Consider the following 18,664-nt stretch of genomic DNA (forward strand, 5'->3'; position numbering starts at 1 on the left):
TCCCCGTTATAGCTGCGTCGAATTTCAAGCAAAACATTAAAGCATGTAATGACTGCTCGAGATGTATATCAATTAAGATAACTGCCTAATAATATCTTACAGAACATACGCAACTCTTCGACGTAATTAGTAATTCCAAGGTTGTATCCAAAAGATAACGTTAACTATACCAAAAGGCAAAGATTTTAATTCATGTTTGTTATCTTTTCTCATTTTTGCTTGTAAAGAATAGTATCAAGTTCTGCAATCACGATGAGATAGCGTTGAAGATGTTCTTTGTTCTTTATATAATGTCAATGCTGTTAATATCCATACAGCCCCCAGTCATCAAGTGCTCACACAGTGGAAGGTCAGTGAGCGTCAGTTAGCTTGGCAGTGACGGACAGCAGCAGACAAGCACATCTTCAGAATACTGATCTAGTTCGTTCACGAGGTAAGTTCTCGTTAGGGTACTTCGTTCTGGTGCCATTGCATGAGTAATTACAGTGTGCATGAAACAGGTATAATTAAGTTTCTTGCGTTGAAAGACAGAAACATGATAGGCCTACGGTATGTTTAACCTGGTAAATAAATTGTCAATTGCCCCGTTTATTATCATCAGCCGTAGGGTTGATTGTACCCTTAGAAAACGCCACCGAATGTAATAATAATTATAATAACACTGGCTTTACGTCTCTGGGTCACCGATGCGCACATCTTAACAACTTGAAATGATCAACCCGTTACATGTTTGTATTTCCAGCATCTAGTTAGGTTTCTTTCTAACTGACAATAATATAAACTCAGAAATACTGAGTTTCATACCATGTCACTGTCTTTGTTGTAATTTCCAAGATACTAGATTCAAAGTTTTCAGCACAGTCTGCCATTAAGACCAGATCATCAGTATGGGCAAAACTGATTTTTCCCGATTGAATCCCACCCCGCCCTCTTATATATTTAAGAAAGACATCCATATAAACGAAGGACGAGAGAGGTGAGAGATGTCAACCTTGTCTTAAACCTGTATCTACTCTGAACCAAGAACTCATTCTGTCATTTAATTGTCAATATAAATACTTTTGATTGTTTTCACTACCTATCCTTAATCCCGTAACGGGAAATATGTTGGCTACAGTATCAAAAGTTTTCTTTAGTAGCGTATTCGTTTATTTATATTACTTGGTGCATAATGAAAAATATGGTCCAATAACCACACTTTCCTTTCCTAAATGTCTGCAACCACTTTGCTTGGTATACTTTTCTAAGTAATACCACGATAGTCATAGTAAACTTTCCTATTACTTTGTTTATATATTGCTCCATTTATTCATCCAGTCAGAGCACGTCTTCCTCAAAGCTGAAGCAAATCCTATTATTAACGGATGATTTTTTTCATGCCTTCCGAGTATATTTCACCTTTTCTGGCTGAATTTCGTTCAGTTCCGCTGTTAAGTGAAAATGCAGTTCATTGAACATTCTATTATTTCCTGAGAATACATTTTAATACCGTCACTGTTCCCTTCTGAAAGAGTTTTGTGCTGCTGTGGTGAATCTGATTTTCGAAATATTCTTTCTATCTAAGGGTTTTCTGTAATATATATCTAATGACGAACTCTTTGCATAAATAAACTTGGAATACCTTTACTTACATTTACCATATCTTTTCAACTTACTTGCATTGTGTGAAATAGAGTTTACATGACCGTTTCTGCTCCATCTCCACCGTGCTGGAGCAAGCAGCCTGTATCCTCAATATCGTTAGCTGAGAACAATAGTGACGTAAGTCAAAATTAGCAGTTCTGAGAAAATAGCATTCGAAGTTTTTTGCGCAAATTCGATCTTTCATTCCGCCGTCAACGTTCAACATTTTTCAGAATTTATTTTTTATTTACGGACAGTACTCTTCAAGTTAACATAATATGAACGATTTTTTTCATTTTATTTTTTTCTTTCTGACTTACGTCGCTAATGAGTTAGTAAGTATCACATACCAAGAAAATATGGATGTAATAATGACATAATGAATATTATTTAATGTTTACTCTCCAAAAAGACCACAAATATTAAAAGGATTATACAACCAATGAAAAACAGATATTTGTTAAAGCAGAAAAAAGACATCATTATTCATTATACTTTAGGTTTCTCACTGAGTAAAAGAAAATATACCATACAGGAAGTAAAATAAATACAGGGAGTCATATCAAACCAAACGAAAAAACTGAATTAAAATTATAATGGTAATGCAAGTACTGTCTGTCAGTCCACATTGATGAATCACATTTTTGTATCCTACTCGCATTCTAATCTTGCAAATAAAGAAGCATGGAGATACGGTATGGTTCTGTTGCGATTAAGGCTCTAAGTCTTCAAAGTTATTATCTTGGATTTGCAATTTTCTTCTTTTTCTACCGATTTTTCCCACACCTGCGGGGTAGCAATGTGGATTTGGCCCTGTTTTACGGTCGGATGCCCTTCCTGACGCCAACCCTATATGAAGGAAGGTAATCACTATTGCGTGTTTCCTTGGTGGTTGGTAGTGTAGTGTGTTGTGTTGTGTGAATATGAAGGGGAAAGTTTTGGGACAAACAAAAACGCCAGAAGAATTAATCAGGGGCGATTGAAATTCCCCGCCCGGCCGGGAATCGAACCCGGGACCCTCCCAACCGAAGGTCAGTACGCTGACCATTCAGCCAACGAGTCGGACTTGCAAAGTTCCGTATATGCTGGGGTTAATCCATAACTTTCAGTATGATTTGCATCTTTCCTTTTCTTTCAGCGGATTATTACCGACTTAAATTCATCTTCAGTGTAAGAGCCTTTGTGGAAGTAGCGGTCCAGATGGTCCTTGGTGAATTTCACCATTACGATGCTACTGAATTGAAATTTCCCTCCGTTTTCATTGAAGTGACAGTTTGTCAAACCAGATGCAATTTTCTTCACATCGATGGAATCAGTGCGAGTCACTATGTTTACTCTAAACGCACTTCCACCTTTCTCTTTACTACCAATTATAGCTGAATAGTGACCTGGAACGTAGATGGGTCCAGATGTCAAGGCTCTTTTATCGTTTATTTCCGTGTCCAACTTCAAAGAACTTCACAGCAATGCTTTTGATTTTATAAACTTATTCTTCCCCTATCCCCCACAGTTGTCTGAATAGAGAACTACAGTACAATCTTGATAATACGACATATATGGAACCGGACCCCCGCCGGATTTTCGACAAATTCCGGATTATCGGGAGTAAAAGAAACAATTTTACAGATAAGTACAGTACATTTCTATTTCTGGAAAAAATAATACGCAGGTTTTGGCTATGAAGAATAATCATTGATTGTTTTTTATTTCTTTGATTTATACATTTTATCAAAAACGCACTCTTGTAACCGTTTAAGCACCAGGACATCATCACTTGCGATGCCATTTTCTTCTGCCCTTTGAGTGCAGACATAGAGTGCATTTAATGGGTCGCTGTTGGTCACAGTTCGCCGAGTCGAAACCTCCAAGTCATCATTAGATTCGTCATCCGGAGATCGATTTTGGCTGAGGATTTCTTCGTCAGACTGAAGATTTTCCTCGCTTGTCCCTTGAAGCCAATCGGTTATATCCTCGTTTGTCAGAGTAACATCCACTTCACATTTGTTAGAAAACTGGGAAGTCAATTGTAAAGAAGAGTTTTCATCTTCAGAATGGTCAACCACGTTTTCAGAATTGAAAGCAGGGTGCGTTGGCCAAATCTTTTTCCACGAACTTTTTTCCCGAGAATGCCGGATTACGAAACGTGCCGGACTATAACCAACCGCCGGTTTATCGAGATTGTATTGTATTTTTAAATCCAGAGTGTTAACTCAGCTGGTGCGTTACTGGCTTATGTGCACATCCGTTGCTAGTGAAGCGAACTCGCATCTCTTCACACGGCAACAGATTGCCACACACTAACATGCGTCTCTAATGCACAAGAAGGAGGATGAATGTCCTCGCTGCATTGCTGACGTTGAATGCTCCGCAGAGGCGCAAGGCCACGTGAAATTTCCACCGCTTATCAATCATAGAGAGGACTGTGTTGTATGTTTATCGACGTAACATCACTGTTGTTCTCAGCCAGCGATAAGTTCAGTTGGTATTCCTAGCCAAAGTGGTAAAGGATTGCCTTTTGTAAAATAACACCTCAGCACTTGAATTACAACAAAAGTTCATGTTGATCAGGCAGCTCATACTCTAGCCATGTTTTTAAAATGTCACATATATTTTTATCGTCCACTTAATAATTCATAATATCGACATGAAACTTAAAATGCAAGTGCAATACTTAATGAATCAGAGTTCTGCTTAGTTTAGTGCACTTTTTATTTTGCTATGTATATATACGTACATTTTACATTACGAAAGGTAAATACAAAGAAAACCAACATGTATTCAGCTATGTAAAAGCAATAGAAACGCAACAAAAGCACGCATTTGGTAATATTGGATGTTGAACACTAAATTATCGTTCAATGTGTGGCAGGTCAGTACTGTGTATAACCATCTTGGACCCTCAGGCATGCTTGAATACGTCGAGGAATACCTAGTACCAAAGAATCCGACTTGTTGAGGGGCAGATTATCCCACTCTTGGATAGTAATTCCATTCACTTGCTGAATGTTAACAGGAAGATTAAGGCGGTAAGCAATTGCTGTTTTCAATTCACACCATGGATGTTCAACACAGTTCATGACTGCGGAATATGCCTGTCATATATTCTATGAATGCCATGTGTCTCAAGGAACTGACTGACCTCTCTGGCTTCGATGGGCACGAGCATTATCATCCACTAATGTAAATCCCTCACTCACAATGGCAGCAAATCCTATTGTCCTTGTATATTAGACCAGTCATGTTAGAGGCGCGCGTCGACCGAATGTGATCCCACCCCAAAACATGACAGAGCTCCCTAGCAAATTATTGGGGCTCCAGGATAAAGAGCTCGTGCCACTTCCCACTGAATCATCTCCAGACTCTAATGCTTCTGATGTATGGATGACAGCTTCTGGTGACCTCATTAGAAAATAGCGTACGCTTCCACTGCTCCCGATGCCATTGCTATGTGTTGTTACCCATCTCACACGAACTGTCCTATGGTGCGGTTTAAAAGGAGCTTGTGCCACAGGCCTCCACCCCTGTAAAGCAGTCGGTTTAGCACTGCCTGATGGGACATATTCATTCCGGTGGCCCTCCGAAGATACTGACTAGCTGTGGTCCTACGACGTGCTGAAAACAACAAATATCGGACCTTTCCTTTATTGTGGGCGTCCCGTCCGTTGTCGATCAGTAACCGTTTGTGACTCCCGGACTCTGGAGAAATCACTCTGACTCACTCCAACACGAATGATGACCTTCCACTTGTCGCTATCCTTTTTGATGCAATGTCAAAATTCAAGTGCTGCCAGTACAAGGAAGGGATATTCTTCCCGTGTTTACGGCAGTGATACACGTGCTGTCTATACACCACCGACCTTACAATTGATGTTAAATTGGCCAACACGATAAATACCTCCTATCAGACAAATGTTCAATCAGATCTGGATTTAGCGTCTGTATGCATCGCAGACATTAGCCTAGCAGTGTATTGCACCCTTTATGTACTCAGTAGATGGGTGCAGTATACTATGAAAATGTTTCAAGTACCGTGACATGTACCGTGTGAAATCTTAAAGTACAAATAATAATAATAATAATAATAATAATAATAATAATAATAATAATAATAATAATAATAATAATAATAATAATAATAATAATAATAATAATAATAATAATAATAATAATAGGCTATTTATTTAATCGTATGGTGATTATAACTACAAATTTATAAGTCCAGGTCCAATGAAATGAAATGTCGTATGGCTTTTAGTGCGGGGATATCCCAGAACGGGTTCGGCTCGCCAGGTGCAGGTCTTTCTATTTGACTCCCGTAGGCGACCTGCGCGTCATGATGAGGATGAAATGATGATGAAGACAACACGTACACCCAGCCCCCGTGCCATTGGAATTAACCACTTAAGGTTAAAATCCCCGACCCGACCGGGAATCGAACCCGGGACCGTCTGCACCGAAGGCCAGTACGCTGAACGTTCAGCCAAGGAGTCGGTCTCCAGGTCCAAGTGTTTCAGCCACTTTACAGCACTTTGTGAAAGATGAAACAGGTCGCTGGGGCTTCCGGAGTAGGCATGAAGAGGGCAGCGCAGAATGACACTGTAATAATAGGCTAATAATAATAATAATAATAATAATAATAATAATAATAATAATAATAATAATATTCATCTTAGAATGTTAAAACGAAACATCGCAGCCATTTAACCAATGAAAGAAGACATCAGGAATATATTAACTAATGATATACTAGTGTAAAATATTTCCAAAGTAATAATTACTATAAGCTTACATTTCACAAGTACTCCTCGCATGGAAGTAATTCTTATTCAACAAAACTTTATTTGTGGAATTCCTTACATTTGCATTATATACAATTGACTGGAACTGGTAATAGTGAGTAAACTTTGATGAATATGTTCCACTTTTTAACAAGGGTGCTGTGGTTTAAAGCACGAGATTTTAAAGTAATCTTTTTTCTGAAAAACGGAAAATTCAGCTTACAATTTAAAGGGCGCGATGTGTGCGGATCAAAATGAGAAAAAATAAACGTATTATTCCTGGTAAAACTATACATCTGGCAACTTTATTTTGGAAACCGAAAGATTGATTCTTGTCCACAAAAAAGGTTTATATTTTTCTGATAGAATGTTGGATAATTTGTTGGTAAACTCGTTCCAGGAACAAGTTTTAGGTGTTTTCTAAGCAAATGTCCGTCTCCTTGACTGAATGGTCAGAGTACTGGTCATTGGTTTGGTGGGCCCTGGGCTCGATTTCCGGCCAAACCAAGGATTTTAACTGCGTATGGTTAACTCCTACCGTTAACAGCTTTGTGTTTGTGTCCGTCTGAATACGCTTCTTTTTGTAAACACACACCATTCCACAGTATCAACCATCACAGAAATACATAATAGTGAATATGTCCCTCCACATAGGGAGTTGGGAGACCAGAACTCACGGAGCGGAAACATGACCTGTCTCTAGAAGCTACTGCTAAAGATACATGTTGCAGAGATGAAGATGCCGACATATTCTCTGTCGCTCGCTCGTTCTCTTCCCTCTCCCACTATTTGCGTCACTCTTTATCCCTTCACTCCCAGATCCATCCTACCTGTCAACTGTGTTCTTACACGTATTTTCTTCTTTATATTTTGAGACAAGCTTCTCTATTTATCTTTACCTTATCCCTATCAACCATCATCTAACTGTTGTAAGCCATTGAGTGTCCATAATTACATAGCTCAGCCATCTGTTGGTAATATCCCTAAGTATGATAAAGCTTTATTGTGTGAATGAGAGTGAGGCACTGTGAACGAAGTCGCTGCTGAATGACAAAGTGGGAAATTTTATTCAGGAATGAACTGCTTCGATCTATCGCTACTCTAGTGCGGTCCCGTTTGATACCACAAATTGACGGCTTCGAAATCGCTCGTCTGCAGGACCTGCGCAAACACTACTACAGTATTAAGTGCGTTGCGTAGTTCCACCTCCCCTCTACAAGTGCTGCCAACTGTATCACACCCAATTGTTCCTTCGTAAAGTGACGACAGTGATGTCACTACTTCCTTTCAACACTCGTAAACGACACAGGAATATTTGCATTATCCCGGATTCTCCCGAAATCGGTAAGCACACGAATTAACTAGAGGGCAGTTAGTATAGGTTCATGGCCACTCTCAAAATGTATGTAAATTTTGAGTTACAGTGTATGAAATGATTTGCTACGTCTAGTTACGCTAAGAATATTAGATTCAGCAATGGTAACTTTGTATAGCACTTGTAGATATGTTCGGTATTTATGAGAACTGCTGTGGAATCACAAAAGTCATTGGATGGCACTGATTATGATGTTAATAACGAGTTGCCCCTCTGCGAGCCCTCAAAACAGCAGCAATGCGACAAGGCATCGACTCTACAAGGTGCTATGCGCAATTGCTCTTGTGTAGTTGGTGCGGGGTTCATGGGGCATAAACCAGCATCGATAGCATCCCAGAAATGCTCAATTGGATTCAGATAGGGGGATCTGGAAGGACAATCCATGGTCGTAAATTCACTGGAGTACTCCTCCAACCACCTGCGTGCCAACACAGAGCAGTGACATGGTGCATTGTCCCGTTGAAACATGGCATCTCCATCAGGGTATTCTAGGGCCAGAAAGGGATGCAGATGGTCTGAAAGATTGTCCACATAACGTGGCTCTGTCAGCGCTCTTTGTAGCCGGACAATGGGGCCGAATTTCGACCATGAGTACGCCGCTCAGACCAGAACTGTGCCACCTCCCTCCTGGACACAACCTTGTTGACACGCAGGATCCATAGCTTCATGAGGCATATGCCACACTCTCACGCGCCCATCAGCTCGATGCAATGTCCAGGTCCATGGCTAAATGGTTAGCATGCTGGCCTTAGGGTTCGGTTCCAGGCAGGGTCGGGAATTTTAACCATCATTGGTTAATTTCTCTGGCACGGGGGCTGGGTGTATGTGTTGTTTTCATCAACATTTCATCATCATCATCATCATCACGACGCGCAGGTCGCCTACGGGAGTCAAATCAAAAGACCTGCACCTGGCGAGCCGAACCCGTCCTGGGATATCCCGGTAGTAAAAGCCATACGCCATTTCATTAGCTCGATACAAGTAGAACCGGGATTCATCGGACCACACCACACCCCGCCACTGTTCCGTGGTCCGTTGCCGATGTTCGCGGGTCGTTGCGATCTGTGTTGAGGTGTCGGGAAAGGGACACGAGTTGGTCGTCGGCTGCTGATGCCTATGTGGTGCAGTTGGCTCCTTACAGTCCTGGTAGAAATGGGTTGCTGACTCCCAACATTTAACTGGGCAGTGATCTCACTCACAGTAGGCCGTCGAGTACCCAGTATGGTTCTGCGAAGTCCACGTGATGTCCGTTCGTTAAAGACCTGTGGTCTTACCGTGCGGCAGTTTACTCCAGTGGTAAAATTCTCTTTGCGATATTGAAGATACACCCTCGACAATGTTGACCTCGGAAACCCGAATTCGCGTGTAATCTCCGCAATACTATGATCCGAGCGCCGATGATCATCCCACGTTCAAAGTCGGTTAACTCGCGACGTGTTCCCATCTTCACGGCACTGTGCCTGTGACAGACTGATTAGCTACGCCGCAGGTGGCCTCAACGCTCAAGGGTCATACACGGCACATTATCTAAAGGGACACTGCTTCCTGTGACTTTTGGCCATTCAGTGCATATACCAAGGCTTAGTTAGGGAAACATGAAGGAAATGGAAATTCAGGTACTACTGTATATGAATAAGAGTCAGGACAGGAACCGAAAGTAAAAACTCTTTATTTATTGTAATCATTTCAGTTAATTCAAACAAACACCAATGACCTACCTCTTCGGCCCCTTTAAACAACAAACTTAATCATCAACAATACTAAACAAACTGTTCCTTTTTTTTTTTTTTTTTGCTATTTTGTTTTACGTCGCACCGACACAGATATGTCTTATGGCGACGATGGGAGAGGAAAGGCCTAGAAAGTGGAAGGAAGCGGCCGTGGCCTTAATTAAGGTACAGCTCCGGCATTTGCCTGGTGTGAAAATGGGAAACCACGGAAAACCATCTTCAGGGCTGGATACTGGCTGCATTTAAGCGACTGCAGCTATGGAGCTCGGTAAACTGTTCCTTTTAATTATTACAAGTAATATGGAAGATAAATTATATCAGTTGTGCCAACCTTCAGTAACGAGTATTTTAACCCGTTACAGGTACAGTATGTAATATTTTCGGTAAGATGTTATAATTTGGTATCAAATTTGAGGTTTGAGTTTTCCTACAAGTATCAGCACTGCCTCTTTTAATAATAAAGTAATTCGCGACTGATACGACATTCACATCAATAACGACCTTAAAGCTAAGATCTAATAATGAATCTAGTCATTTGAAGCCCTAGTTACAAAATTGAGCAATAGAACTTATTGCTTGATTCACTACATTCTACATCTACTTTCAGAATTGCACGAATTGAGCTTTTTGACCTAATCTTCTAACTTGTGCTGAATACTTAAGTGTTGCAAGGAAACTTGTCATCAGACTTAACCAATGTACGACGGTAGTTCAATAAATAAGATTTATTTTTGTTAGTTGCTTTACGTCGCACCGACACAGATAGGTCTTATGGCGACGATGGGATAGCAAAGGTCTAGGAGTTGGAAGGAAGCGGCCGTGGCCTTAATTAAGGTACAGCTTCAGCATTTGCCTGGTGTGGAAATGGGAAACCACGGAAAACCATCTTCAGAACTGCCGACAGTGGGGCTCGAACCCACGATCTCCCGGATGCAAGCTCACAGCCGCGCGCCTCTACGCGCACAGCCAACTCGCCCGGTAATAAATAAGATAACAGACCTTTTAATGAATAAGTACATACAATTCATGCACACGTATATAACATAGTATGGACAGGTACATATCCTTCGTCCTGTAAGTACTTGTTTTTAAGGTATAATGAGATACTGTATTGTCTCCCTTTTCCGGAGTCGCTCAGCCGACTGCACGAGAGCCCACGGGTAGAACGCAGAGCCGAAGTCGCTATATCGGAACATTATATTTTAATAATTTATATTCGCAGGGCACTTGTAACAGGATAGGTGACAGCTGGCACAATAAAATACACCAACAAAACAACAATGAACATTTATTAATAACATAGAAAATTCTGGACATCATTTTTTAAACAAAACCTTTGAGTTCTATTCTCTGAATGTAAAGAAAAAATAATATTATTTTCAAGTTGATGCTTCTTGAACTTTCCACGGATTTTACATTTAAAATCAAAATTTTATTTATTATTATCAGTTACTCCACTTCAGGTATCGATGGTGAATCAAAATAACTGTAAAAATAAAAATGTCAGCATTAGTGGAAGTTCTTGATACTCAATTAACAATCTTGCATTCAAATTAAATCCATTTGTTTCCAATGACACATTACTCCTGAGAAATTGAGCACTGTACCTTCAGAGTAGATCATTTAGCCATGTAAAGTTCCATCTCAATCTTCTTATTATTATTCTTTTATTTATATCCTTTAGAAATTAGAATATTATTTAATTCATGTCCTAAATAATGGCTATACTATTTACAATTACACAAAGTCTTGATTTAAAATCTGCAATGAAATGAGATGGAGGAGGACTTCGGCTCGCCAGGTGCAGGTCTTTTGATTTGACACCCATAGGCGGCCTGCGCGTTGTGATGAGGATGAAATGATGATGAAAACGACACATACACCCAGTCCCCGTGCCACGGGAATTAACCATTTCTGGTCCCGACCCTGCCAGGAATCGAACCCGGGACCCCTGTGACCAAAGGCCAACCCGCTAACCATTTAGCAATGGAGACGGACAAATCTGCAATAATTTAAGTGCTTTAGGCTTTATATGTCTCTTAATTATGTTTCTTTTAAGTCATAAGTTATCATCTCTAGTTCATAACTAATTATGGGCAACGTTTACTCCTATTCTCGATTTATGTCACAATTTAACCCTACTCTTATTGTATTATTCAATTTTAATTTCGAGACTTATCCTACTCACATTAATAACTTAACTGGGATTGTGATTCTTGTATCCCTATAGCTCAATTCCTTTACAACACTTTATACTTGAATCATTTATCAATTATTTATCCGATTTCTTAACAGATCTTCTCAGATTCTTACAATTCTCGGATTCTTTATTTTCAGATTCTTTGGTTTATTTCCTCTTTCCTGAGATCTCGCTCGATTGTATCCAATTAGTTAATCATCAATAAGTTTTACATTTACAATATTAAAACCTTAATTGGAAATATAGAGCATAACTATCACAAACAAAGGTCCTGAGTTCGACAATGATCAGAATCCCTCGCTACGTGAATACGCACAGAGATCTGAAAATCCACATGAGTAAATACATGATTAAAGCACACAGATTCATAAATATGTCACAACCACACAATCACCTCAAAATTACGAAATTAATTTATTACCATATTGCCGTGAATAATTCTCCTTCCAATTTCACGTCTACAGAATCTTCTCCTCTTTCTGTTTCTCTTTTTTCATCTTCCACGACAACGGCCATTAAAATAAGTCTCCTCTTCAATCCATCTTTAAACGCCTGCCTGCCATAATTTAGCTTAGCTTGTTATTTGTAACATGGCACAACATAGCTTGGCATTGCTTAGCACAACGTACCTTAGCGTAGCTTATCTCACCTGTCTGTGTGTGGTGGCCTCAAGTGCTTTCGCATGATATCTGCGCGAGGTCCAGACATCAATCGTCTTTTAACATTTCCTTAAAGCTATGAGAAGAGTTGCCAAGAAATAACCTTCAGTAACACCTCACCAACACTAAATGTGATACAGTGATGTTATTGTTAAATAAACCTACCGATACACTGAAAATTGGTAAATAAATACCATTCCAATTTCAATTATGCCATTAGATATCACATGCTATTCTGCGTTTACTATGAGTATAAAAAAATTTACTGTATTTAAACGAATTTGTATTATCGTTGGGTTGAGTAGCTCAGTCAATAGAGCGCTGACGTACTGAGCTCATGTTGATGGCTTCGATCCCAGCTCACTCTGGTGATATTTGAAGGTGCTCAAATACGCCAGACTCGTGTCGGTAGATTTACCAGCACCAAAAAAAGAATAGTTCCTGCAGGACACAATTCCGGCAACTCAGCTTCTTCGAAAACAGTGCCTGAAGACGTGTCCCTTTCAAGCCTCTACCTGATTTTTTGAATACTATTTTATAGATCAACTCAATTTGCAGCTCGCTATGACTCAATACGCACCGCAAGTAGTGCTTATAAGGAGGAATTGAGTCTAGAACAGGGCCTCTAAAACGCCCAAAATCTTACGCGTGCAAATCGAGGCGCAAGAGCTCCGTGCACTGTGCATCGGTTCCACTCGGCACGGCTCGGACCAACGCTTCGTCTCTGGGCTACTCGACTAAGCTCGGCTCAACTCGGCTCGGATTTGGAGCGCTACGGAGCAAGTGAGAAAAAGGGAGACAGGGGGAGCGAGCGAGACAGGCGTGGGGAAAGACAGAGCGCTATTGCTCCAAATCGAGGAGTGGGTGTCTGCACTCTGGGCAACCAAGCGAAGTCGTCTTTTGCACCGTGCACAGTGCATGCACCAGGCGCATGCTCCCTGAGAGGCCCTGGTCTAGAAGAACACGGAAGAGGATGAAGTCAAGCCGCACTTAGTACGGATATTTAAACTACGCATACAACATACAGTAATGTCGTTCTTGTTGTTGTTGTTGTTGGTATAATATTGTTGAGTCACAAGCCCGAAGGCTGGTTCCATCCCAAAAGCTGTGTCGTAGACAGTCTAGAGATCACTAGGGATGTCGTTTTCTATTGTGTTCGACAATGGGAAACAATATGCTACTAGGGTACATATCAGCCTGCCAAACTTACTGAAATGTGTACACGAAGCGACTTACAAGACATACTTACATCGAGCGAATAGATGCGCGGCTTAGGTCACGTAAAGGACAGCTTGCATTCAGAAGATAGTACCTTCAAACACCACTGTCGCCAGCACTGAAGATAGTTTTCCGTGGTTTCCCATTTTCACACAGGCAGTGGTGCGGCTGTGCCTTAATTAAGGTTACGGCCGCTTCCTTCCCACTCCTAACCCTTTCCTATTCCATCGTCGCCTAAGACCTATCTGTATGGGTGCGACGTAAAACAAATTGTAGAAGAAAGACATACTTCCACACTATTTATGACAGGTCTTGGTTGCGGAATGAATGACTACCAACACTCATACATCAGCCACTTTAGTGTCGCCAAAGCCAAAGAGCAGAATGACCGGGCGAGTTGGCCGTGCGGTTAGGAGCGCGCAGCTGTGAGCTCGCATCCGGGAGATAGTGGGTTCGAACCCCACTGTCGGCAGCCCTGAAGATAGTTTTCCATAGTTCCCCATTTTCACACCAGGTAAATGCTGGGATTGTACCTTAATTATGGCCACGGCTGCTTCCTTCCAATTCCTAGGCCTTTCCTGTCCCATCGTCGCCATAAGGCCTATCTGTGTCGGTGTGACGTTAAGTAAATAGCAAAAAAAAAAAAAAAAGAGATCAGAATGAGATAGGCCGATGAAAGTAACGAACATTACAGGCGGTAAACTGTAAATTTACTTAGGAGAATATAAGAGTGCGTTGTACACACTGTATTTCATAGGAGGTGCCATTTTAAAATTATACTTTTTGCTATTCTTTTACGTCGCACTGACATAGAAACGTCTTATGATGACAATAAAATACATGTTATGGATACAAATAAAAAATATCGACCATAAGGAAATCTTCAAGCGGCACTGAAGATGGAATCGGGTAAAGGGTAGTGGATATCGAAAACTCTATGTGAAAGGTGGTTTGATTATTCAAGTTCAAATCCGATACACATTTTACTGTCTCCTCTTTGAGATCTATCGTTATTGCGACGAGCAAGTTACCGGCTCTGAGGAGAATACTGCAGCAGTTTATATGCTAGAGAGGGTATTCTCTTCTTACTCGAAACAGACCAAGTCCTTTAAAGGCTTTAACAGAGCATACTATTGCATCTAGTGTATCCACTTTTAATCATTTTACATAAATCGTCAAGGAATCTCTGCGGAATTTTTACGAAAGAAATGGGTAGAAATTGGTAGATTAATGTAGGCCATACAGAAAAATGGACAATGCTAAATTTTTGACTGTGGATGAAGCCATAGACAAGAATCCAATACATGTATATTATTACGGCCTTGGCTTATTAACTTTGAAGGGTCGACTACAGTAGTGTCAGCAAAATTTACGCCGAGGTATTTGATACCCCCAGTTGTGAAATTACATCTAACAGTTTCCCCTTTTGGCCTGCGCAGATGTTAGTCATTTAGTTCTCCATTTCTGATAATAATGGCGACATTTTAAGTAGTATTTATCTCAAGTCCAGTTTCTTGAAAACTGTCAATTGCTTTTCTCGAGAGTTCGATGGTTGATTTCGTGGCTCATTTGTACCAATTATTATTGCATCGTCGGAAGAACCAAAATTTGTTCTGTTATAATTGTGAGCTTCAGAAATTCCTATTTCACAGAGTTCCCTAAATATGTGGTGGGAGACAAAGGCGATCTTTGCATTAATCCTCAGCACAGCTGAATTTGCGTAGCCTTTCTGATTAATCTAAATCGGAGATGAGTTGTTTCCTAAATAATTTTGAAAAATATTTCTAACCAACCAGCATTCTGGAGCAGATGTATTGATGACGTATTATGATTATAAGTTAATGACGTCACACACAACAGCTATTAAACACACTGAATTCTTTACACAAGTCAATAAAATTTACAATGGAACCAGAAACTAACAAGAAAATCAATCTTTTAGACATCAAAATCAGTAGAAATAATGACAACCTGCTATACAAAATATACCTACTTAAACTTCACACACAACAGACAACGAATCCAACCACCTATCCATACACACACAAATTAGTAGGACTGAGCACATCAAATTTTAATTTTGAAATACAAATAATATAACAAATCGCGAAAGAGTAGTTAAATGACTGAATAAACAAAGGAAACACACCAGAAAAACCACACACGAAAGAGAAAAATAAATTATCAACTACTTAAACTTGAACGCATACAATAGAGTAATATTTTCGAAAAACAAGGTCTAAAAATAGCCTCTAGAACGAACAAAACACTACAAAGACACATCAGAAAATGCAACCTAAACATAAGAGATTATTTCTCCAAATCAGGAGTTTATGAACGCAAATGTCAAGAATCAAACTGCAACGCCACACATATAGGCCAAACAAAACGTAATTTCCACACTAGATACAAGGAACACAAAAATGCGATTAGACACAATCGGCATTCAGCCTTCGGAGAGCATATATACGACAACTCACTCCATTTCATAGACATCACAGATCTAAACATTTTACACGTCGAAAATAAAAGAAATTCTTTGAACATTAAAGAAGCTGCCGGTATAGAAATTTACACCGCAAGAAAGGCTTAACCAAACCAACCTCAAGGTTCGCATACATTTTAAAAATTTGCCCATCCGGGCTGAGCAGCTCAGACGTTTGATGGTGGTGGTGGTGGTGGTGATTATTGTTTTAAGAGGAAGTACAACTAGGCAACCATCCTCTATATAACACTAATCAGGCGGAAAAATGGAAGGGATCCGACACTTCGAAAAATGAAGATATCGGCCAAAGGAAGACAAGGGCCACGAAGGGCATGAAAATGAAAAACTCCCTAGCCCTCGCAAACCTAATAGCGTCGGGGTCGGAAAATAACAAGAGTTGACCAAGGGAGGTCGGATAGGATAGATGAAAGTGAGGAGCCTGGCACAAGTAAGTGGAAGCATTGCTAGGACTCAGCTATGGGCCCCGTGGTCGCCAACCCACGCTCCAAAGTTCAGAGCCCCTGGGGCCCCGTTTAGTCGCCTCTTACGACAGGTAGGGGATACTGTGGGTGTTATTCTACCGCCCCCACCCACAGGGGGTCAGACGTTTGAGGCACTGGCCTTCTGACTCCAATTTGGCAGGTTCGATCCTGGCTCAGTCCGGTGGTGTTTGAAGGTGCTCAAATACGTCAGCCTCGTGTAGGTAGATTTACTGGCACGTAAAAGAACTCCTGAGGAACTAAATTCCGGCATCTCGACGTCCCCGAAAACCGTAAAAGTAGTTAGTGGGACGTAAAGCAAATAACATTATTATTATTATTATTATTATTATTATTATTATTATTATTATTATTATTATTATTATTATTATTATTATTATTATTATTATTATAATAAAAATTTGCACCTCTTCGCATTACTATAATTTTCTGAATAACATTTTACACTTTTCGCATTAGTACTTAATAATCCCACAGTTCACTCTGACGCTAAATGTATGGAAAGTGGGTTAGGATATTCTTATGTGTACTAAATTTTCTGAATTTACTGAGCGTTTTCGCCACTCGAATGTTTTCAGTAGGTTATTGTCTATCACTAAAGATTATGTCTTACAAGATAGGCCTACTCTTTAATTCAAATACATGCTTACATAATTACATTTCCTTAAAATCATTAGCTTAGATTTACGACCTAATACACAAAAATGCATTGTAAGATAACGAAGCAGCAATTCTATTTTCCTCTCTAGTAAACAGAATTCTCTCTCTCACACTCTCTACTTCCCCAACCCTCACCACTCAACGGACTTACTGCCAAGAGAATTCCCCTCACGCCACTAAATAGCAACTTAGACCGGAGCAAAGGAGTTAGCTTCAGTCCAAACGCAGTCACTGGAGGTAACGGACGACGAGTAATAGCTTAGATAAGTACAGAAATCTTTCTCAACGTCACTAAAGTGACAGTAGAAGACTACCACAATTTCTCTCACTTGTGTACAACATTACAAATTCACAATCATTGACTACGTGAACAACATTGTACACATATACGAATGATTTAAAGTGATATGAAAAGTATAAGGTCGTTCTTGTTTAATAGTGTACGTTTCTTTCACGGGTATGTTGTTTTATATGTGTTATAAGTAGTGTTTTCGACAGACTGAAACGCTTTAAAGTCACACTGAAAGGCATGGCTTTCTTCGTAACAAATCCAGAGACAAGATTACCAAACTAACGATGTTACGTTTCCTGAATGATTTTTTTTCCGCAGGGTTCATGTTAGGGGTTACCGTGATGGCCTCCTTGCGGACCCAGTCCCATCTTGTCTTGTTTTCCACTCTCCTCAGCTAGCTCATTTATGACGCTGGTATTCTACTTCTTTGACGGGTAGTAAAGAATGTATGTGGGAAGGTACATCGAGCGACAGACTGTCATGCCATTTCGGTCTCCTTGCTAATTTCACTTTTCTCAGCAATGCTCCTGTTGATGGTATGGAAAAACCACTCTGTTGCTCCAACTCTGTGGTTGCTTTCGTTGTCGATCTTCCCGTAAACTGTAAGGGAAAATAAATAAATAAATAAATAAATAAATAAATAAATAAATAAATAAATAAATAAATAAATAAATATTTTTCTGCATGTTTTTAGATCATTAATTGTAAAGGAAAGTACACAATGTTATGTACAACACAAATAGGAAACTTTCATGCTTAAAAGCCTCATGGCTAAGTATTATGGTAAAATTCGTGAAGGTGTCGTAACGGGCAAGCACGTTAATACTTCTTCTTTTTTTTTCGCTATTTGCTTTACATCGCACCGATACAGATATGTCTTATGGCGACGATGGAATAGGAAATGCCTAGGAAGTGGAAGGAAGCGGCCGTGGCCTTAATTAAGGTACAGTCCCAGCATTTGCCTGGTGTGAAAATGGGAAACCACGGAAAACCATCTTCAGGGCTGCCGACAGTGGGGCTCGAACCCACTATCTCCCGATTACTGGATACTGGCCGCACTTAAGAGACTGCAGCTATCGAGCTCGGTGTTAATACTTCTAGGCTGATCCCGTAAATAAGAAATGTACCAGGTGTATGCATACAT

At 40.1% G+C, this 18,664-nt stretch overlaps 1 protein-coding gene across 3 annotated transcripts in view; it reads left to right on the forward strand.

Annotated features, from left to right (window-relative positions):
- Nucleotides 1-319: 319 nt before the first annotated feature.
- The window catches only part of LOC136876072 (uncharacterized), a 59,815-nt gene continuing 41,470 nt past the window's right edge, over nt 320-18,664 (forward strand). Inside the window, exon 1 of one of the 3 annotated variants that reach the window (XM_067149700.2) lies at nt 320-433. The gene's annotated coding sequence lies outside the window, so the exon portion shown is untranslated. The remainder of the gene's footprint in view (nt 434-18,664) is intronic. The other 2 variants (XM_067149710.2, XM_068228347.1) reach the window with 2 other exon arrangements.

This window comes from Anabrus simplex, chromosome 1, assembly GCF_040414725.1.
Source record: "Anabrus simplex isolate iqAnaSimp1 chromosome 1, ASM4041472v1, whole genome shotgun sequence".
Classification (NCBI taxonomy): Eukaryota; Metazoa; Arthropoda; class Insecta; order Orthoptera; family Tettigoniidae; genus Anabrus; species Anabrus simplex.